Below are 22,223 nucleotides of genomic sequence, written 5' to 3'. Positions count from 1 at the left end.
TAAACTGTCCCAGAATATTCACACTGTTCGACCAAGCAGAACTTTCTCCCTTCTCCAGTGTTTCCTGCAGTCTGCACCTCAACTTCTGCTTCCGTCCAGTGCAGAGGCAATACTGTGTGATACTGGAAACAGAAAAAGGACTGCAAAACATGTATCAAGTTATTAACTTGCAGTCATCCATCACTGGCAATGACAATTGATGTCCTAACTTGCCTCATAGAATTTAAAGGAAGGCGAGCCAACAAAGTAACAGAGTGCTCTGAGTTACAGGTTGGTTCAGACTGTGAGAGCCAGTACACGAGCAGAGTCTTGAAACTATTTGGTATGTTAGCCTGCAACAAAGATAATGCGCGCATAAAATGAGGTGGCTTCAAAATTCAAGTAAGTGTATTTATTTTACACAAAAACGTTTCTCCTGAGTAAATCAGATCTTTTGTTATCAATTAAAAGTGCATGTTTTAAAACATAAACTGAGAAACAATTCTGCCCCTACACTAAGAGAGAAGTCAGAGGTCATGGGTATCCTGTATGTGGCAGGATTCTTATTACAATTGGAACATTGTAAGCTATTCAATGAAAACAAGACAGGTTTTTGTACAGCGCACATACTAAAGTTGGAAGGAATGCAATAATGAACAGACAGGAGGCTCTGAAAAAAATATATTTGCCTCAGATCACACAATTTGAGCAAGAAAGAAATCTAGGATGATCCCTTAAATCTAATGGCCCTACCTATACTACTCAATTTACATCTTTATTAATGTTATGTATTGTTCATGTTAACACTGGATGCTTGTTTTTACCTATTATGAAATTAGATGAAAAGTATTATCCTGTGGACGACCTTATAACAGTTCTCAGAATAACATTGTGTGCTTATTTGTATGTAAACGAAAACTTATAAAATAACTAAATGGTTTTTATTTTTCACCAATCAGCAAATAATTCTTAAATTATCCATAAGGGTTATTTTTTGTAACAAAAATGAAACCAAAACAGACAAAGGCTCTTGAAGCAATGAGCAAACCCTCCTCAAATTATCAGACCCACTTTAATCTTGTTAGTGCCTATGAAGTAATTAGATAGTCATCTTTAAAGCATCCTCAAATCATCAGCAACAATCTCAGCACGAGAAGTCATCAGCTGCTCGTCCCCTGGTCATCACAAATAATCACGACTTGTGAAGTCATCACACACTCATTTTCAAGTCTTCTCAAATCATCAGGCTCAATTTTCTAAACTCTGCTGATGACTTCAAGAGCTTGATGATGTCTGATGATGTGAAAATGACTTCTACAGTAGTTGGATGATCATCCAATCACTCTGGGATGGCTTCTAGAGTCATCCTGTTTGACCTGGGACATCTGCATTCATGCAAGGTATTTTCCACGCTCTTCGTTGGTATAAACACGTACCTGCCAGGGAAGCCATATCTAGCAGAGTACTGGTGTACGCCGTCCTAAAAGGCCAAGTGTACATAACACTCCTTGAATAATTATCGTCTCTGTAATATACCAATGTATTATGTAGTTATAGTTTATTACACGAAATTTTACTTTTTTGCAAATCACAATTAAATGCATTATTAAAAACTTCCAGACTATGTCATTATCACTGCTGTAATAGGCATCTTAACAAGTCACCTTAAAGTAGATTTCGTTCTCTTTTGTGTTGACATACGGTGCAACAGTTGTCGCTAACGCCTCCGAGTCTATTTCTACGTCACTGTATCAACGTGCTAGGGTCGCCATGGCAAAGTACTGGCTGCGTCTGTGGGCAGGGCTTCGCTCCTGACTGGCGACTGTTTACAAACGCCCTATTGGTGAATGGACCGGGCGCTCACAATGAGGTTTCACCTTAGAAACAGCGGCTCAGTAGCACGGAATCATGTTCGTGGACGCGGATTGGCCAGCGCAGAGGCTCCAGCTTGAGTCCGAGGCCCTCCCACCCGGAAGCAGGAGGCTGTTCTTCCGCCTGGTAGGCTCTGGTGTGAGCCATGGCAGAAGAAGGGCTCTTATCTGCTTTCTCGCAAGGGGTGAGTGCAAGGAGCCGGGAAACGCACCGCGCGAATCTGGCTACAGTTGTGAACGCCTCATAGCACAGTCAGTACCCGTCCTACAGTGGCAGCCTCGTATTCAGTTGTCTGTCTCTACTCCAGCCAGATTTAGCAGCGTAGTGCCTATCCGAGAATTTGTAAGCCCTTCCTGCCATCTACAGATTGGGGTTAGAGACTGAGTTAGCTATTCATGGGTGTTAATATATAAGGTAGGGTCGCTGTAATAATTTTGCCTGCGTTTGCATTGACACCCAGGGGCACACGGATGGCTGACTAGTTGCTTTCTCAAGGAAGTGACCCATTAGCCTATGTGGGAATGTGAGCAACTAAGTGATATACATTTATCTTTTGGATCATTCTGTCGCTTGTATTTAGGTGCGTGTGTTTTGAATTAGTAGATGTTTGGTGAGCCCCTGAAAGCTCGAGCCGGGCTTTGCTCTAAATGAGCTCGAGGTTATTTTTCAACGTTAAGTACACAATTATCCGAGCTTTCATGTGGATTCTGCCTTCAACCCATGCTTTGTCCTTGGGTGCCAGGAATTGATTACATCATTAACATTTGATGCAACAATAAGAGGCAAAGAGATACACTCTCAGTGCCGGAAGTGTGCAAACTGAAATCAGAAAGTCTGGTATTAATCTGAGCTTCCCAGCGCAAACAAATTGCTTGGTCCTAGGCAACTATCTTATTTCATTGACTCTAATTTGTCTTAGTTACCACACACGAGAGCGCGAGAGTTTAGAATACGAGCTGGGCAAAAACGTCTTGTGTTTGATTTACTAGACTGTGATGTTATTCCTGCCTCAATAGATACCTGCGCAACATAGAGGATGCACATGACAAGAGACTTGCCTCTTAGTTCTTTATTAATAGCACTACTGACATGGCGGTCTTGGGGAAATGGGAGGGGGAAGAAATGGGCTGATGCTTTAACAATGTTAATTGCATGATTTACGTGCCAAGTATTTTCAACGCTCTGCTTGTGCCTGGGCTCCTAGAATCAAGCCAGATCCTTGTCTCTTCTCTGTTCCCTGTTAATTTGTGAGCTCGACCACCTCTGTGAGTTAGGCTGCTTTCCAGAAAGTAGTGCCCTATTTTTTTCCCTCATGTGTTCTGAGCCTACATTTTAGTTTTGCATTTTATTGCCTGCAAAAATTTCTATATTTCAGTGTGCTTATGTGTGACATGCAGCGGTCGAAGTGCATACAAATAAAGTATGAGAGCTGTAATCTTAAGTACAGTGGGTGTGAGGTCCGAGATGGCTAAAAAGAACAAAATCTTCAGCAACTATTTTGTTGGCTTTCTCTTTTCGGTAGGTATATATATGAAAAACAAGCATTGGCAAAGCAGGTAGGTATTGCTTTAGCTGTATCGGTAAGTAGTTTATTAGGAGTTGCAGGTAGGTAACTTCAGCTAGTAACAAGGCCGCTATCGCACATAAGGTCCATTCAAGGTCTCGATTAAATGAATCCTTGCTCAACCCTTGGTAGCTCCTTCATACCTGTTCCTTACAGGGAGTTTACGCTGGGATCTTGGAAGCGAGGCAAAGTCTTCCTTGTTGTGAAACTCAGAGTATGCAGCTAGTGCAGCCCTTCATGACTAAACTGTATAGCCCTTCATAATTATTTACCTTGTTACCCTGTGTCCAGTCCTCTAGTGCGTTAACTGAGGTGTCTACAAAGTCACCCAGGACTGGTTACAGATTTTCAGGGTTTCCCTGAACTTCATTCTATACTGCTCTGGGGTGAGACCAAACTTCCTTATCAGACATCTCTTCATGTGTGGTTAGGAGTCTGCCTCTTCTCCCTTCTGGGGGTCAGGGCCTTTTCCATCCCAGCTACTGGAATCAACTCCCTCAGGAGTGAACCCCAATACTGTGAGAGAACTCCAGTCAGCCATTTATCAATTTCATCACCCTCTTAGTATTTAGGGACAGTCCCTTTGGGTAGCCTCGGGGTAAACCCACCACCCCTGGACACCTCAAACTCTTCTTTACTGCCACCATCTCTTCTTGCTTTTCCCACTTCTTACTGGCTAGGGCTAATTTCCTCTCCTATAAAGCTATCTTCAAGCTAACTGGGCCTCAGGTTCTTTCTTCCTGAAGGACTGTCTGCATCTTCTGTGGTGGATCCTCTCCTCCCACGTGCTCTGGGTAGAACCTCTGTTGCTGTTTTAGTGGACAGGCATTCTGACCCCTCATCACTGAGTTTAGAGGGGCCCTCCTTCCCCTCACCTTCCATCTCTGGAGCTTCATCTGTGGCTACTTGCAGGGACTCTGCTCAGGCTTCAAGGGACTTAACCAGTTCTTACTTTCTACTGTTGTTAGGTGCTGGTAATTCGTGGACCTTATACAACCTCCTATGCTGAACAACAGTGAGCTTACGGGCTCTACCTCAATTGAGGGGTAAATGGTTGAAACAGGAGTTGCAGGAAAGAGTGCAAGACTACAAAACTTAGAAATATAGAAATGAGAAGTATGCCATGATAGAGCGCAACACACAAGGGGTTGCAATATACACTGTGAGGCACACAGGCTAGCTCACCCTATCTGAGTGGAGCTCTCCATCTACGAGGCTGAACCCAAACGCGCTCTGCACAACCCTAACATTTTCCATACTTCTCTCATCCACTGTCTGGATGCCAACAGAAGGCAGTGGGCTGGCGAATGAAAATCCATTTTTTATCATCAAATCAACTGCGTTGAGAATTTAAAATGCTGACAGGTAATCAGTGGAGGCCGAATGCCCCTTATGGACCCTCATCTTAAGGATCCAAGTATTATATCCAATTCGTGTAATTAAAACAAGCATGTGTAGTGCAATAGGTTTCACACATTTCGAACAAGGTTATTGACATCTGTTGACAATAGCACCCACGAGCAAAAAAACTAAAAAGCTCTAATGAAGTTAACAGAGCAGCTGGAGAAGATTTATGACCCCATAAAGGAGCTAAGCAATGCCCTTTGTGCCATGTTGTGCGTGTTGGCATGTAGGGGCCCTAGAGAGACAGACTCGATGCGAAGGCATATGGTGTTTATTTAGTAAAATAAGCTTATTTTAGGAGCAGGGTAGAGGTAAGGCCTGGAATAAAGCCAAAACAAATGTCAGTGACATGGAAGGAGGTGGGAGGAACAGAATGCTGCAATAAAAGAGGCAGCTACCAGCCTAAACAGTACAGTGAAAGGGGACTACCAAAAGAAATGTAAAAAAAAAAAAAAGTCCATCACAGCAACAGATAAACAAACCTACGTGGAACAATACAGTAGTAGGTCACTGCTCTGGAACAGAAAAAGGAGGGAGATAAAGGCAGAACTGACCACTAGCAAGCAAGAATGTTTAAAGGACAAATGAAATTGCTTTCACCCAAAGTATAAGTATACTTAAGTATACCCCAGGTCGAACGCCTACGCTCAACCTAAAAATGGCTAAAAGCAAAATTATTTTTGTTCTCAATTCACACATTAAAATAGTAATCCCTGCGCTGAAGGTAGCTACTTTGTGTGTAGATGCGTTAATTGTGAAAGGGAAGAATGTAATTATTCACACCCTTTACTGAATGCTGTAGTGAGCAAAAGAAAAATGTGAATGATACTATAACATACCAGTGGTTGAAGAGGACTGGCTGAAAGACCATATACATATGTATGTGTGTGTATGTATGTGTGTGTATATATATATATATATATATATATATATATATATATATATAAATCAAAAGGTATTGGCTAATGCCAGCCCTAAATTGAAAATAAATGTAAATTAAAATAATTTGTCAGAAATGCACTTGTTTATGTTATGAAAGCTCAAATGTTTAAGACAATTACTGCCAATGTGTGTATGTATTTATTCAGGGAGTCATTGAATTAAATTATGCTGGAGCAGAGGGGGAAGAGTGACATGTACTTATAGTGCTACAAGGCCTCATCCTATGATTGAAAGTGCTAAGTGTATGGAAGTCATAATTTTAAAAAGGCATTACTCCCAGTAAAAGATAGGTTGCCAGGAAATGTGTAAAGAGATTGACTTTAAGATAAAACAAGTGCTTTCAAGGTACATATTTTCAGTCAGAAGGAATCAGACTGTACCAAGTGCAAAGTTGTTTTAGAAGTTTCCACTAGAAGGATGCATTGCAGAATTCAGCCTGAGGTACCCTTACATTACTTAAAAAAAAAAATAGAATTGTGTCAGTATGAAGCCTCAATGGCACCATCAATGAAAGCCATGTGCTGGCTCCGAAGCATCTTTAAGATTTGCTAATTAATCAATTGCACACATTTATGTTTCTTTCACATATCGGGCACACTGAACAGAAGGTCTGTATCTTCTTTCGCTATATTCTTCTCTTCCTTGGCTTCATTGTAAAAGTGACCCCCTACCACCTTTTCTTTCTATTAGGGGTACTATAACTGCAATATCAACCATTAAGTAATGGGTAGTTTTAGCAAAACGTAGGGGAACTGCTTTTGTGAAATGAAAAAAGGAAACATCACTCCTGACCACCAGTGTATTTAAAAAAATTATATATATTTTATTGATTTTATAAACAGCACGTCACAATCCTTGCCTTCCTTTTCACTCCCCGTATGGTCAACAACCCAACGTCCGCACCCAGCAAATATCTCTGTACAGGATCCATGACTGGGCTTACCTTGTCGAGGTCCACATCAAGTCCGGGCCTCATCACCCAGTATAGCATCCAAGTCGCCCGTAAAGCTGTGATCTATTCTTCAGTCCTCAGGTTTTTTTTAACTTCTTCTTACAGCCCCTACTATCATACACCTTTCTCTGTGCCTCTATCCAACAATTCATGCCTTCCCTCCACATATCTCGCGCTGGGGTCACGCTCCATCTCCAGCGGCTGGCCAGATCTCATTTGAAAACAACGTGGCCCTGAATACAAAACTGCACCTGCTTCCTGGGGATGTCCAGGGGATGTCCACGTTGTTAGGTATGCCTAGCACTATAAATTAAGGCATCCTGGGAGTAACAGTGCTCACCACCTCATCTAGTCCTGTGATAGTGGATTCCCAGTATCCATGTCACCCCAGAACAGCCCCAGATTGTGTGGAGTAAGGTACCCCTTTTGCACCACAGCAAAAACTCAAGGGGCTCTTGTGAGGGGCACCTAGAATAATAGTACCTATGCAGGATTTTAAACTGGGTGAGGTGGCACCTGGTCCTGATGGCTACATCGTGAGGGTGCATCAACACAGCCTCTCAGTCCATCCTCAAGTGGTCCTCCATCTGACTCCCACTTATCTCTCAGCCTCCCAAGTATGTCGGGTGTGTTGTTTATAATTGTACAGTATAGCCTGGAAATTGCCCGTTATGTTAGTTCGTCTCCCAGTACCCAACTCTCCAATGGGGCATGGTCCGGAAGGTCTGTCTCTAACACTCTGTCTCTCCACAGGGCATGTATCAGTTGGAGGTAGCTGAACTATTGTGTCTCGATCTGGGCATACACCTGTTGCAATGTCTCAAAGGGTAAAAAGCCCTCCCTGCGACCATATCTTCAAGAGTTTTGATCCCAATTTGCTCCGAACCTCGGAAGTCCGCAAGCCACCCTTCTCGGTAGCCATAGCATCATTCCAGGCCCTCAAAGCAGTCTTGGTTGTTCCCAGCAGTTGATCTCTATGCTTCTTCTTGTAAATGTAACAAATGTGGGACCTGCCTGATACTTTAAGCCCAACCAGGTCAGGTGACAGCCACTCCTTCCACTGCTTCCCAGACTGTCCCAGCACCCCAACAGGAGGATGACCGATTTATCCCAGTTGATATGGTACCCTGAGTAGGTCTCGAGACCCTACATTTCGTTAGGACCGAATGGATTGAAAGCATCAGATACTCAAGGTAAAGCAAGGCGTCGTCTGCATAGAGCAACATCTTCTCAGCTCCACTGTTAAATGGGGAAGCCCACAACATATTCCCCGGTGTCTCACCCAACATGCCAGCGGCTCCAAGCATACAGGAAAGAGGACGGGCAAGAGTGTGCATCCCTGCCTCGTCCCTCTGCCCAAGGCAAAGTTGTCCGAGACCACTCCTTTGACTCTTACAGCCACAGTGGGTCGGTGATATGAAAGGGCCAAGCGGCTGTGAAACCGGGGCCCAAGCCGAACCACTTCAAAGTCTCCGTGAGATAGCGACAGTCAGTTGAGTCAAATGCTTTCACAGTGTCGAGGGACATCACCACCCTGGGAGTCTCAACTGTTCCCAGATAGTCCAATGACAGATAAACACATTGGAGGTTCTGTCTCGTGGTCCATTGGCGGCAGAAAACCTGTCTGATAAGCCAGCACTAAGATTCTTAAAACTCCCCTGATCAGGGGCCAGAATTTTGGCCAAGATTTTACTTTTGGTATTCTGCAAGGAGATGTCCCTGTATGGGGAGCACCTATTGGATGGCTTTCTCTCCTTAGGGATGACCACAATTATGGTGTGGTTTGGATCCAGAGGAAGGCACCCCTCCTCTCTTGCTGCAGCGAGCAGGGACAATAGCCCGGAGTTGAGAAGTGCTGCAAAGTGATTGTAGAGCTCTATTGGCAAACCATTAACATCAAGTACCTTATCCAGGGGCATGGCTTGTTCACCACCACCCCCCACCTCCTCTGTCAGATCTGCTACCCCCCCAATCCCAGCTTTATAAAGCCTGAGATAGTACGGAGCAAAGGCCTGGGCAATATCTACATCGGAACGGGACGTATCACCGTCCTTTGTCACCACCCTGCCTGCCACTGTATGTTCTATTACCTCCTCAGCAGCCATGCCAGAAGTTGGCCTGCCTTATCTCCTGCATTGTATTGGAGTCTCTGGGTCCCCAGGTAATATTGTCCAGCTGCATTGGTCACCAGGTTTTGATAGTGATCTCTTGTTGCCTCCAAAAGAGGCGACGAGTAGCGTCATCACCCTCGGACACTTAGGGTAAGTAAGTTTATTGACCCGTTTAATTAAAACCATCACAATTCCAAAAATGCATAATAATATAAATACTTTGCCTATTCAATATTATTAAAAAGCATAAAAGCTTATTTAGACTAAAACATATCATGATTAAAGAGTTGTGCAATCTAAAATATTCTCCACTAATTCCAACCTTGATCATGAACTTATCTTTAGGACTTTCTTGCTCCCTTGCGAACACAATAATAGTAAATGAGTGAAGCCGAGTGAGAATCCTACATTATGGCCCTTGCACACTCTGCTTTGACTTTGTTCACTAATTCTGGGCCTGTACCATGAATTTAGTCCCTCAACAAGAAAACTGGATCGAAAGTCCTCTAAGCCAGCTAATGATAGCCGGTCTGCATGAGTGTAAGTTCAGAGTCTTAAAAATGTTTTTCAAATATAATGTCCTGTGGCTTAGCAAAGCCGGGCACAAACAAAAAATTTGTTCTAATGACTCTTTTCTGTACCCACACAGTCGACAGGAGTGTGTCGGGTCCTGCTGTTTCCATGAAGGGACCATATCCTTTGTTTCCATCAACCCAAAGCAAAAAAGCATGAACCGATGTTTCAGCGACTGGTTGAAGGTTGCTGCTAGAAATTCCTGTGCCCGTAAAGTTTTGTATGATGTTATTATAGTCCAGGCATGCTGTCTGCTTGCCAATTTCTGTTTGTCAGAAATTAAAGATTTCTTCTTAGTGACTGCATTTGCCTTCCGAAAGAACTCCTTTTTGTCCGGGTTCCGGTCCCAGGCTTCTAGCAGCCCTAGTACATTAAGGCAGTTGTTTAAGTGATGACCCTAGGTGCTTTTGTCATAATGACCCTGTTGCTCCTCAATTTCCGTCCAACATAGGTTGTTTAGAGTACCAGACTCAGCTGCACGCCATCCTCCAGCATAGATTAATGAAGGCACATCTACTCTGATATTCATAGTTTTTCAGACGCAATTCCAAACGGACCTGAGCTGGAAATGCTGATTGTGGTATCCGAAAAACTGTTTTGTAGGCCTTCGTCTGGACTTGATTGAGAAAAACTGCCTCCTTCCCCAGCATGATTTCGGCGCCATAGGTGATGGTGTGCATTAGTCGTGCTGCCATGACAGCAATCAGGTGAGTGTATGAAGGCTCAGTTTTTGTTTTAAAACTTTGAAACCGTAGGTCAGTGAGAGGGCTTTTGCTTGAGCGACACCAAGCTGCGGCTTAAAAGTCAAGAGACGGTCCATAGTGAATCCCAAGTACTTACATGTGGGTGCAACCTCCACCCGGGATCTGTTTATGAACCATGAAGCAGATTTAAACTTCCTATCTACTAAGCGGACAACCTTGGTTTTACTCAAATTCAATTCTAGGCCTTGCATTGTTATGTATGTGTAAAATGCATCGATGCTATGCTGTAGCCCAACAGGTGTTTGGCTGAGTAAAACTATGTTGTCTGCGTACTGTAGCCATGCAATTCCTTTCTTGGCCAAGACTGGCGGGTGGCTATTTACAGGAGCTAGAGCCTCAGCTAAATCTGCAAGATATATGTTAAACAGCGTGGGGGCCAGTACACACCCTTGTTTAAGTCCTTTTGTTCTTGATGTTCTGTTGGTGAGGTGGCTGCCCTCTCCGATTTTTACTTGCGCCCAAGTACCTGTGTACAAGTCCATCATTGCGCCTAGAAGGCTGCATGGTAAGCCCCAACTTTTCAGTTTCTCCCATAGGCGGTTTCTTGGTACACAATCAAATGCTGCCTTTAAATCAATGAAGCAGGCAAGTAGCCTTTTTTTCTTAAGCCTGGCTTTGTTTCCCAGCAAGGCCACGGTTGCCAGGTTGGTGGAAGCGTCCATGCCAGCTCCAAAGCCTGTCTGGCTTTGTGGAGTTAATTGTCTATCATGAATCTATTCTACTAGTTGTTGCAGTAGACAGGATGCGTAGAGTTTTGCTTCCACGTTTATCAATGCGATTAGCCTGTAGTTCGAAAGATTTGCGGGGTTCCCTGCTTTTATATATGGGGTGAATTATGCTGCCTTTCCATGCATCTGGGAGACCCGTAGTGCCCCGGAGATCGTTGAAGAGCAGTGTCAAATAATACACCCAGAATGAAGGGTCTCCCCTAAACAAGGCGTTCGGAATACCGTTCTGATTTTTCGTTTCTTAATAAGGCTTGTCAGCATTTCTATATCAATGGTCATTAGTGCGTGCTTCCCTTCGTTTCCGTTTGGAATTAAGTCTGTTTGCGTTGTCACTCGGAAGCCAAGATTAATCTTGCTTGAGTCATTGGCTAATTGTGTGGCCTCCTCCTTCACATAGTGCTCTGGGAGTGAGAATATTGTCTGTATGTGGGCTTCCCATGTGGCTGCATCGATGCCTGCATTCGTGTGTCGATTTTTTTCCCTTAGTCCATTTATTCGTTCCCAGAACTTTTTGTTATTTTTCTGTTTGTTGGACATAAGCAACTTTGTCCACAGGTCCTCGTAGTAACTCTGTTTTGCCATCCAGCAGTTTTTCTTATATTTGGCTCTTAATTCAGAAAGCCTTGTATCATCAGAGTTCCTCCCCCAGTGGACGTCCTTTTAAGACTTTTTTTTTTTTTAGTTCTCTCGAGACTTGATTTTACTGATTACGCAGTGTCCCAATGAACCTTGGCTTTTCTCCTCTGTGGCTCTTTGCTTTATTTTTTGACTCTATGACCGAAATTGGGAGACGTTTTTTGATGGAAAATGTATTGATTAGGGAATCACAAGTACGTCCAGGTGATCACCCGCTCTCCTTGGGGGTGTTCTACTAGTTCCTGCGCTCTTAGCGAATCTTTGAGCTCTTTTGTTGTGCCTGCACTGCGATACACTACTTCCATTACTTTGTCTAGGCCTGGCCCCTTCCATTTCAGTTTTTTTGTATCTTGAGTCACTGGGGCTGAAATTATGATATTGGCGGTGGGGAGCCGATTCCATTCATTCCGGATCTTAATAAGTTGTGGAAAGTGATCGCTCTCAGTGCGTTGTTGGATCCTATATGCTGAGACCAGTGGTAATGCGATTTAGTTTATTAATGTAAAGTCAATATTGGATTTTTTTGTGCAGCTTGAAAAGGTTACTTGTGCGCATGAGGCGTCATCAGGGAGAGGCGACAGGCAGCGCAACCCCAAGGTTTCGAACTTAGTAACTGTGCATGTTCTGTTGGGGTATTTTGTGCTGCCTTTTCTCAAGTCAAAGTTGAAGTCGCCAGACAAAATGAGTATTGCGTCCTTGTTTTGTTTCTGCAGCATATTTAAAATACTGGTCAATGTTTCCACTGTTTTGAGTTTTGTTAGGATGTGTATATATACGTTGATCAGTAGTAAAGTTCTGTTGTTGCTTGGTGGCGCCCGATGTTCCAATTTTATTGGTAGCAGCCAGTCAATTCCCATGTCGATCTGTTTGATCACCCAGTTAATTTTTGTGGAGCAATACGTTGTAAGTCCCCCCTTGTGGTGTCCATGTTTTTGAGCTTGTTTGGCAGAGACGTCTATCCCAGAATAACCCAAAATTTGTATCGGCTCCATGCACCATGTTTCCTGCAACATGACAATTTCAAACTGCTGAAGGAAACTCGGGGCCGCCCTGTCGTTAACCAGATTTTTTAACCGTTTCTGTGCCTTGGACGAGGTGACCTCGTCCAAAGCACGGGAACTTGGGGGAGCGCTAGCGCGCCCCCCCCTGTGCACCCCCTTCGCCCCCCCCAAGGCGGGGTAGGAAGGGGAAGACCTTCCCCTTACCCCCCACCCCCCTGTGACGTCAGCACACGCTGATTTGTCACAGGGGCCTCACCCATTTCCAGAGCGATTGAAAGAGAAATGCAAAGCATTTCTCTTTCAATCACGTGGGGGAGGCCCGGAGGGGCTTCAAAGAGAAGGAAATGTATTTCCTTCCCTTTGAAGTCTCTCCCAGGGTTTCAAAAGCCAGATTGCTTGCAATCCGGCTTTTGAAACCCCACTAGACACCAGGGATTTTTTTTTATTGGTTATGAACATAAGGGAGCGACCCCTTGGGCAAGGGTCGCTCCCAGGGGGGGGCATTTTTTTGGGAAGGCCTTTTCTGGCCCCCCTACTATTAGGCCGATCTGCCCCCAGGGGGGGCAGAAACCTCTAGGCGGCAGGGCATTTTTTTTTTTTTTTGTTTTTTTAGAGGTGGGGAGCGACCCATTAGGCAAGGGTCGCTCCCCTGGGGGGCAAATTGTATTTAGACCATTTCTGCCCCCCTAGGTGGCAGATTGGCCGATTTTAGGTCAATCTGCCCCAAAGGTGTCGGGGGGGGGGGTTGTGTGGGTTGGTGGGGCAAATTTATATTAGGCCATTTCTGCCCCCCAAACCTCTAGGCGCCAGGGCAAATTTCTTTTCTGTTTTTTTGTTTTTTATTTTAGATGGGGAGCGACCCGCTTAGGCACCGGGGATTTGTTTTTTGGCGCCAATGTCACGCTCGCCGGCTGAGCTAGAGGCCAAAATCCACAGGTAGGCACTTTGCAAAAAACACCTCTGTTTTCTGTGAAAAAATTATGTTGTGTCCACGTTGTGTTTTGGTGGAACGCTGGGTGGAAGGACATTTGTGCCTCCTCTCAGATTCCAGAACTTTCTGCCACAGAAATGTGAGGAACATGTGTTTTTTTTAGCCAAATGTTGAGGTTTGCAAAGGATTCTGGGTAACAGAACCTGGTCAGAGCCCCACAAGTCACCCCATCTTGGATTCCCCTAGGTCTCTAGTTTTCAAAAATTCACAGGTTTGGTAGGTTTCCCTAGGTGCCGACTGAGCTAGAGGCCAAAATCTACAGGTAGGCACTTTGCAAAAATCACCTCTGTTTTCTTTAAAAAAATGGGATGTGTCCCCGTTGCGTTTTGGGGCATTTCCTGTCGCGGGCGCTAGGCCTACCCACACAAGTGAGGTATCATTTTTATCGGGAGACTTGGGGGAACATAGATTAGCAAAACAAGTTTTATTGCCCCTTGTCTTTCTCTACATTTTTTCCTTCCAAATATAGGAGAGTGTGTAAAAAAGACATCTATTTGAGAAATGCCCTGTAATTCACATGCTAGTATGGTCACCCCGGAATTCAGAGATGTGCAAATAACCACTGCTCCTCAACACCTTATCTTGTGCCCTTTTTGGAAATACAAAGGTTTTCTTGATAGCTATGCTTTACTCTTTATATTTCAGCAAATGAATTGCTGTATACCTGGTATAGAATGAAAACGCACTGCAGGGTGCAGCTCATTTATTGGCTCTGGGTACCTTGGGTTCTTGATGAGCCTACAAGTCCTATATATCCCCTCAACCAGAGGAGTCTAGCAGACGTAACGGTATATTGCTTTCGATAATCTGACATTGCAGGAAAAAGTTACAGAGTAAAACGTAGAGAAAAATTGATGTTTTTTTTACCTCAATTTCAATATTTTTCTTTTTCAGTTGTTATTTTCTGTAGGAAACCCTTGTAGGATCTACACAAATGACCCCTTGCTGAATTCAGAATTGTGTCTACTTTTCAGAAATGTTTAGGTTTCTGGGATCCAGCATTGGTTTCATGCCCATTTCTGTCACTGACTGGAAGGAGGCTGAAAGCACAAAAAATCGTAAAATGGGGTATGTCCCAGTAAAATGCCAACATTGTGTTGAAAAATTGGGTTTTCTGATTCAAGTCTGCCTGTTCCTGAAAGCTGGGAAGCTGGTGAGTTTAGCACCGCAAACCCTTTGTTGATGCCTTTTTCAGGGGAAAAACCACAAGCCTTCTTCTGCAGCCACTTTTTCCAATTTTTTTGAAAAAAACTAAGTTTTCACTGTATTTTGGCTAATTTCTTGGCCTCCTTCAGGGGAACCCACAAAGTCTGGGTACCTCTAGAATCCCTAGGATGTTGGGAAAAAAAGGACGCAAATTTGGCTTGGTTAGCTTATGTGGACAAAATGTTATGAGGGCCTAAGCGCAAACTGCCCCAAATAGGCAAAAAAAGGCCTGGCACAGGAGGTGGAAAAGGCCTGGCAGCGAAGGGGTTAAACCGTGAGTGTTCCAGGAGCAAATATTGATGTATTCTGGGTTTTCGTCAGGACCATTTGTGATTGTTGTCTTTTAAATTTTGCCTTCCAGCCTGTTTGACTGTTGAAGAAGTGTCAATGAAGATCTGTTGGTACGTGCCGGGATGGAGCATGCTTTGGTGCTCATCGATTGTTATGTGGTCCCAACTGCTTGGGGAGTTTTCTACTCCTACGGCCCCTTTTGGAATTGAGCCGCCCTTCTTCTGTTGCGGTACCAAAAGGTTAGGGTATCTTGGCGGTTCTGGTTTTGCAGGACAATGCCCCAAGCACTAAACGTGTCTTGATGTACTAGAATTTGATCAATGATGGCGGACGTAGCCCAGGATGTCAGCGTTGCCTCTTTGTCTTTATTGTTTGGATGTGGGGAAAACTCCACTGTCATCAGTTCTGTCGTTGAAATGTGAGCCAGGGGCAAAATCGCATTTATTAACTTCAGTATAGTACCTCTATTTAGAATGTCAAAAGCCCCCTTCGAATTATAGCAAGGAATGAAAAGTAATTTGTTTTCCTCTGAGGCCGCATTGTCCTGCATAATCTGGTGTCCTGGGATTCTTTTTCGTGCCGTGCTGTTTGTGCAATTGTCTGACCAGGGATGGTAGCCATGATCTAGAGTCTGCTTTTTGTTACCTACAAGTTGATTTGTTACGGTCGTGTTATGTGCAGTGCTTGTGCATTGAGGGGTATGTTCCCAGGGTTTGCCAGTTTCCTGCCTGTCAGTAGACCACTGCGTTGCCTGTTCTGAGCACTGCCTGATGATTGTTCTTTTTCCCTGGAATTCTGTTAAGGCCATCTCTTCGTGCAGTAGGCTGCTACCCTGCTTGATACTCGGACTGTGTTTTTTCGGAGACTGTTGCTGTGATGTTGATTGATTAACTAAAGCACTTGATTTGCCCGTGGAATTGTCCTCGCTGGCTGGCCGTTCTGATCTAATCTGCCTAGAGTGGCAGATCTTATTTCTGTTTTCAGTGCAATCTGATTCCTTAGACTGCATACCATTTGATTTAGCAAACGATTTCCATATACAGCTTTGCTGGACCCCCTTTGTTTTTATCCGTGCCTTCCTTTTTCGTTTCTTTTCCCGTTTCGTGAGGGATGATTCCTCCGCTATTGAGTTGTTGGGAATTATGTCCTTTAATCCGCCCGTGGGGGGGTCCCATTTCTGTTAAGGCGTGAACTGCCCTCTGTGTTGTTCTGAGATGTTCCCTGTCCGGATAAATGAATATCCTTGCTGTTATTGCTTTCCTCATGGGAATTCGTTACGTTTTGTGGGTTTTCCTTGTTTGTTGGGTTTTTGGGGATCTTCTCGCCACTACTACTAAGATGCTCTTCAGTTCTAAGGGTCTGGATTTTTACCTCTTTCAAGATGTCGTTTAGGATGTCCAGGGATCTTTGTGAATTATCGCCTGTGACGGAGCACTGACATGTCACCTGCTGGGTATATGAGTGGGTTTGAGCCCTCTTTATCAGATCATTCAAGGCTTGTAGCTTGCTGTTGATGCACACAATGTGGATGGCCAGGATGTTAAGTAAGTCTACCTGAGTGTCTTGCTTGTCTGCTTGAAATTGGATGGCTGCTGAAATCGCGTCCATTGTTGCTAACAAGGCCTTCCGCGAGTCTCCAGATGTTGATGGTGCTGCATTTCCTTTAGCCCCAGTTGTGTGGTCTAGGGGGTCTTCAAGTTCCACTAGTTGCTCTGGTTGCTCCCTTGCCACGACAGCTGGGGATACATGCGTGTCAAATGTTGTAGTTGTTATATTACAAGATGAAAGATCTTTTTGTGGAGAGCTTGTACTGCAGGTAGATATCATTTTAGTTTTGTTGTTTGCGATTTGAATGCCCTGAAGTGTATCTGAGCAAGTGTCTGAAAGGTCTATCAGTGGAAATTCCTCAATTATGATACAGTCTGAGTCATTTTCTACATGCAAGGGTTGTTTAGGAGGAGGAGTGCGGCACAGGCTCTCACCCCAGTTGTTCCAGTTACTGAGGTTTAAAGTGGAAAAAGTATCATCGAGGTAACATCTGTGAATTTATGTGCTGATCGTTACGCCGGTTTTGTTTGACTGGGGAGTTGGTATGTTGATTTTTCCCAGGTCCACACAGGTCCTTTCGATGTCCTGCGAAGTCTTCACGCCAGCTGCACATGTTGTCTCGGGGTCGTTAGCAAGAGCTATATCCATTAAGGCGCTGGTGAGATTTGATTCCTTCTTAGTGAGCAAGAAGTCTTTGATTTTGTATCCTGCTTTTTTCCCTTGCTTGGAGATTTGCCAGGCGAATTCTTTGTTTGTGCCGGATGTGGGGGTACTTTCCTTGCTGTAGATACATTTTTTGGCTCGTGCTCGCCTTCCCCTGGGGAGACTTGCCTTTGCCTCTTTGCTGCTTTTTTCCTTCCACGTGTCAGTGTCATCCTTGCTGCTACCCCTGGGATAACAGGCGATATCTTAGTGCTTTCAACTGATGATTGATTTTCGATTGTGTGTGTGCGAGTCACGATAATCTATTTCTAGCTGCTTCAGCACTGCAAAGGTGGCGTGCCGCCAAGAGCTTTGGAGGATTCGTGGTCACTGGCTTAAGGCTAGTTTGCCAGTACCCACACATGCACTAAGATTCACTGTGTTTGTTGTGTGTTCTTTGTCCCAGCAAATCTAGGCTTCACAGTCTGAAGGTGCCTGGAGACCTAGGAACCGGGTGTGCCTTGCCTTGCCTTGCACACCTCTGCGGCATCTCATGAACTATATTAGATGTGAGAAGAGTAGTTGTACTATTTCAGTACCTTTACTAGGAGTATACTTTTGTGGTTTTCAGAGCTTGTAGTCGTAGGGATCCAGGCACGGAGACTGCCCTGCAGGACGGGCGGGATATGGAGCTGCTGGTGGGTGGAATCTCAAGTCAGTGACACTGCCCACATCAAGCGCAGAACTCCTCTGCTCTTCCTCTACCTCTTAGCTTGCCGCCGTTGTGTTTAAAATACGTGCAGTGTCTGATAGATGTATCCCAGGCTCACTCTTGCAAAAGCCACTCCTTTCTCACTTCAGGCCAAGCCTTTCTCGTATTGTTGTGCCCTGTGGCGTTTTCCTCGCGCCGCTGCTGCTTGCTGCACCATTGCCCCCCTTGCCACACTGAGGGAGAGGCTAATGCCTCCACGACGCCTCCCCGATGTGCTGCTTCACACTTCCCTTGCCGCCGCCTGCGCGTCTGAGTGTCCGCACAAGTCCGTACGAGTAACACAAGTGACCCCCTCCGCACTATAACCGGCTCAGCTCTGTGCAGCACCTAGTCCTCTTACCGCTTCCTTGGGGCAGGAGGGCTGTAGCCCCCTGATGTGACTGCCTTGCCGAGTGACCTGACTCCCGTTGTCCTCGTCCTCAACCCGGCAGGGCGGGCCTCACTTGGTGGATCCTGCAGCAGAAGACGCCCGAGGCCCGTGAGGAGGTCAGTGTTTGCAGCTCCAACGCCCAGACTACTCCAAAGCACTCCAAAAGCTCCAGCCGGGCTTGGTTGCCGGGTTGCCAGGTTACCGGATTGCCGTGTTGGTGGTTACTGGCTTCCAACAATCCAGAGGGAATGCGGTGCGAGCTCCTGACTCTGCTTCCGCTCCCGGTATCGTAACGTCTCGCCAATCTCTACAACTGTACAAAAGCGGATGCGCGCCGAGCCCTCCGTCCGCTGACGGGCTCTAAACCGAGGCAGCTGGAGACCTCTCTGGTGCAAATGGGCCAGAGTTAGTGAGTAGACTTTTGCCGAAGAGAGCCACCCGGCCTGTACCCTGCGTTAGAAGCGCATTGGGTCTGCTCAATCGGACACTCAGGGTTTTTCTAGTTGTAGGAGACCGCACTCCAACTGGAGGAGGCAGAACTCCAACTGGAGTGCTCTCTCCTCCCTCTATTTCTTTCTTATAGCAATGTTGTTCTGAGCTTTCACTAGTGTATCTTGATCAAAAGAATGACAAAGCAGGTATTTCGAGTACAGTGCTAAAATACTGAACTATCCCACTTTTGTGGAATGTAATAGTCTAAAAATTACTTTTAAACTGCTATAATACTTGAGGTGTGTGCATGCCCTGCTTCTCTTCACCTGCACAGTCATATTGAGTTTTCAAACGTGATCTGTTTTTTTCAAAATGAATGGAGCAGAGATGTTATTTATTATGTAGGCGACTTCTCCTTCAAGGAATCCACAAATAATCTTTTCACCATCATGACATGAATTTCAAAGGTTTGACCTCAAATACCAGAAGTTTCTGATGGATACAACTACCTGTGGATTCCTCACCTAATGAATACTCCCATGGCGCCAGCATTCGACGGAAATCTTCTTCCTAGTCTCTGCACGTCGACGAGGACGTCACTCTAGCCCACGCGACGCCGTCTGACGTCATACAGGCAATAAGAGGTCCTCGACGACGTGCCGACGTCCGTTCCCTTTTTTCCGTGCATTCGAAACGGTTATCTTCGAGGGAGCAACTGTTACTTTCGTGGTTACAGTGTATTTTTTGCTGCGTAGTCCTTCTCTGCAGTAACAATGTCGCAGAAAAAGTCGGGATTCAAGCCTTGTCGAGAGTGTGGGGGCAAGATGTCAGTTACAGATCCTCACTCCGACTGCCTTTGGTGTTTGAGCTCCGACCACGATGTCTCAACTTGCGATTCATGCCAGCACATGAATCCGAAGGCCCTCAAGGAACGTGAGGCTAAGTTGTTTATGGCAAAGTCGAAGAAAGAAAAGCATCACAAGAAGTCTTCTTCGCCAAGGCATCGGCGTCATCGAGACTCCCGGCGCCGTAGAGATTCACGGCGCCATTCGAGCAAGGAGACTCGTTCCAGGTCTTCGGATCGGCGCCGGAGGACTTGGGAGGTCAGTCCCACAGTCACGCCGCATCCATTGACGCCGTTGCCCTCTCCGGCGTCACCGACTTCACCTGGACAGGCGTCGGTGATTGAAGTGGTGCAGCCTCTGGTGTTGTCCCCGGCGTCGCAGACGTCGAGGCCGGCGTCGGGGTCGCCTTCGATACAGGCACCCCAGTATCCGGCTTTTCCCACCCCTGGAGCCGATAGTACCGCATTCCTAAATGCGATGTATACCATCTTCCAACAGATGGCTCCAGGGGGTGCTCCGGCTGGCCCTTTGGCCTTTTCATTGGGTGATCCTGTGCCTCTACGGCCGGCACCCTTTATGCCCTTTCTCCCTTTTGGGAACGTGGGCTCGGCGCCGGTGTCGGCGCTGGTGGGCGCTCCGGTGGCTTCGGAGGGATTGGTCCCGGAGATTTCCATCCCGTCGACGTCGGGATTTCGTCCTGTGACTCCGGTGGGTCCATCCGCTCCGAGTGCTCTTTCATCGGCGCCGAAGTTACCTGTGGCGCCGGACGCGGCGTCAGTGGCTTCTGAAGATCGGCGCCGATCTTCGGCTTCGGCGGAGGCATTGTCGACTCCGCGTATCGAGCAGAGGCTTCATTCGAGGAGACGTGCTCTCCGTTTATTAGAGGAGCAGGAGTACCAACGAGTCCTGGAAGAAGGAGAACTAGAGGACTCGGTTGATGGACTGCATGGTCTAGATACAGCCAGTGGGCTGGACACTTCCCCTGAGTGGGATCTTTCGTCTCCAGGGGAATACACGGAGGAGGCTGCTTCCTTTCACGCAGTGGTACGGAAGGCAGCTAGTTTTCTGGACCTGCCTTTGCCGGTGGCAGAGACAAAACAGAACCTTCTGACAGAGGTGCTTCATCCGGCCTCAGCTGCGGCAGAGCCTCTATTGCCCTTTAATGACGCTTTGCTGGATCCGGTGCTAGAGGTGTGGAAGAGACCAGTATCTTCCCCAGCGGTTCATAGAGCCGTAGCCAGGAGGTATCGAGCTGCACCAACTGACCCTGGCTTTCTTTCTAGGCACCCTACACCGGAGAGCTTGGTGGTGCAGGCCTCCTGTTCATCCAAATCAGCGCCTGGTTCTTTCCCGACGGTGCCTGGGGACAGAGACTCGAAGAAACTGGATGCGCAGTCCAAGAAAATCTTTTCGTCCTGCAGTCTGGCGTTGAAGGCCACCAACGCAACTTGTATCCTGGGGAGATATGTTCATGCTCTTATGGAGGACATTTCCTCATCATTTACGGAGCTTCCCCAGGGTCTTTTGGATGTTGTTTCAGATGCCCAGGCTGCTGCGACCCAGATTATTCAGGCTGGGCTGGATACGACCGACTCGGTGGCCAGAGCAATGGGCACGACTGTGGTGGCAAGGAGACAGGCCTGGCTCCGTAATTCGGGGTTTTCTGCAGATGTGCAGTCAACCCTATTGGATCTCCCTTTTGATGGGGACAAGCTGTTTGGCGCCAAGGCAGATTCGGCCTTGGAACGTTTTAAGGAGAGCAGGGCCACAGCCAAATCGCTAGGACTCCAAGCTCCTTCTTCCTCTGCCTCTTCCAGGATTTTCAGGAGGTTTCGGGGAGTTGGGCGTGGCTCTTCCTCCTCTTCCTTTCGGGGGAGATTCCAGCAACCTGCCTCTTCCCATCCCTATAGATCTTTTAGAGGGAGAGGGAGGGCCCGCACCAGAGGAGCCTCTCAGCAGCTCTCTGCCTCTTCCTCGTCCTCTGGAGGGGTGCAGCAGGGAAAGCAGCCTTAGGCTTCCACCATTTCCCACTCACTCCTCTCCTGTAGGGGGAAGATTAAAGCATTTTCTCCGCAAGTGGAAGACTATTACAACGGACACTTGGGTTCTCAGTATTGTGGGAAAAGGCTACACCCTTCCCTTTCGGGAGTTCCCGCCCCTCATCCCGCCCCGCCCATCTTATTGTTCAGAAGAACACCTCCTGTTGCTAGAACAGGAGGTACAAGTCCTCTTTTCAAAGGGCGCGGTAGAGTTGGTCCCAGAGCAGGAAAGGGGTCGAGGTTGTTACTCAAGGTATTTCCTGATTCCCAAGAAGGATGGTCGGTTGAGACCAATCCTGGACCTGAGGATCTTGAATTGGTTCCTCAAACAGGAAAAGTTCAAGATGCTGACCCTAGCTCAGGTGCTTTGGGCGCTGAACAAGGAAGATTGGATGGTGTCTGTCGACTTGCAGGATGCTTACTTTCATATCCCGATACTCAAGTCACACAGGAAGTATCTCCGGTTTATGGTGGGATCGCAGCACTATCAGTTTGCGGTCCTTCCGTTTGGTCTTACTTCAGCACCTCGAGTCTTCACGAAGGTGATGTCGGTGGTTGCGG

At 46.3% G+C, this 22,223-nt stretch overlaps 1 protein-coding gene across 2 annotated transcripts in view; it reads left to right on the top strand.

Moving 5' to 3' along the window:
* The first annotated feature begins 1,840 nt into the window (after positions 1 to 1,840).
* CCDC171 (coiled-coil domain containing 171) overlaps positions 1,841 to 22,223 on the top strand; it is a 52,143-nt gene continuing 31,760 nt past the window's right edge. Inside the window, exons 1-2 of one of the 2 annotated variants that reach the window (XM_069235851.1) lie at positions 1,841 to 2,035; positions 10,001 to 10,104. The gene's annotated coding sequence lies outside the window, so the exon portion shown is untranslated. The remainder of the gene's footprint in view (positions 2,036 to 10,000; positions 10,105 to 22,223) is intronic. The other variant, XM_069235850.1, reaches the window with a different exon arrangement.

The sequence above is a fragment of the Pleurodeles waltl genome, chromosome 5 (genome assembly GCF_031143425.1).
Source record: "Pleurodeles waltl isolate 20211129_DDA chromosome 5, aPleWal1.hap1.20221129, whole genome shotgun sequence".
Taxonomy (NCBI): Eukaryota; Metazoa; Chordata; class Amphibia; order Caudata; family Salamandridae; genus Pleurodeles; species Pleurodeles waltl.
This window is presented reverse-complemented; position numbering and strand designations above follow the sequence as displayed.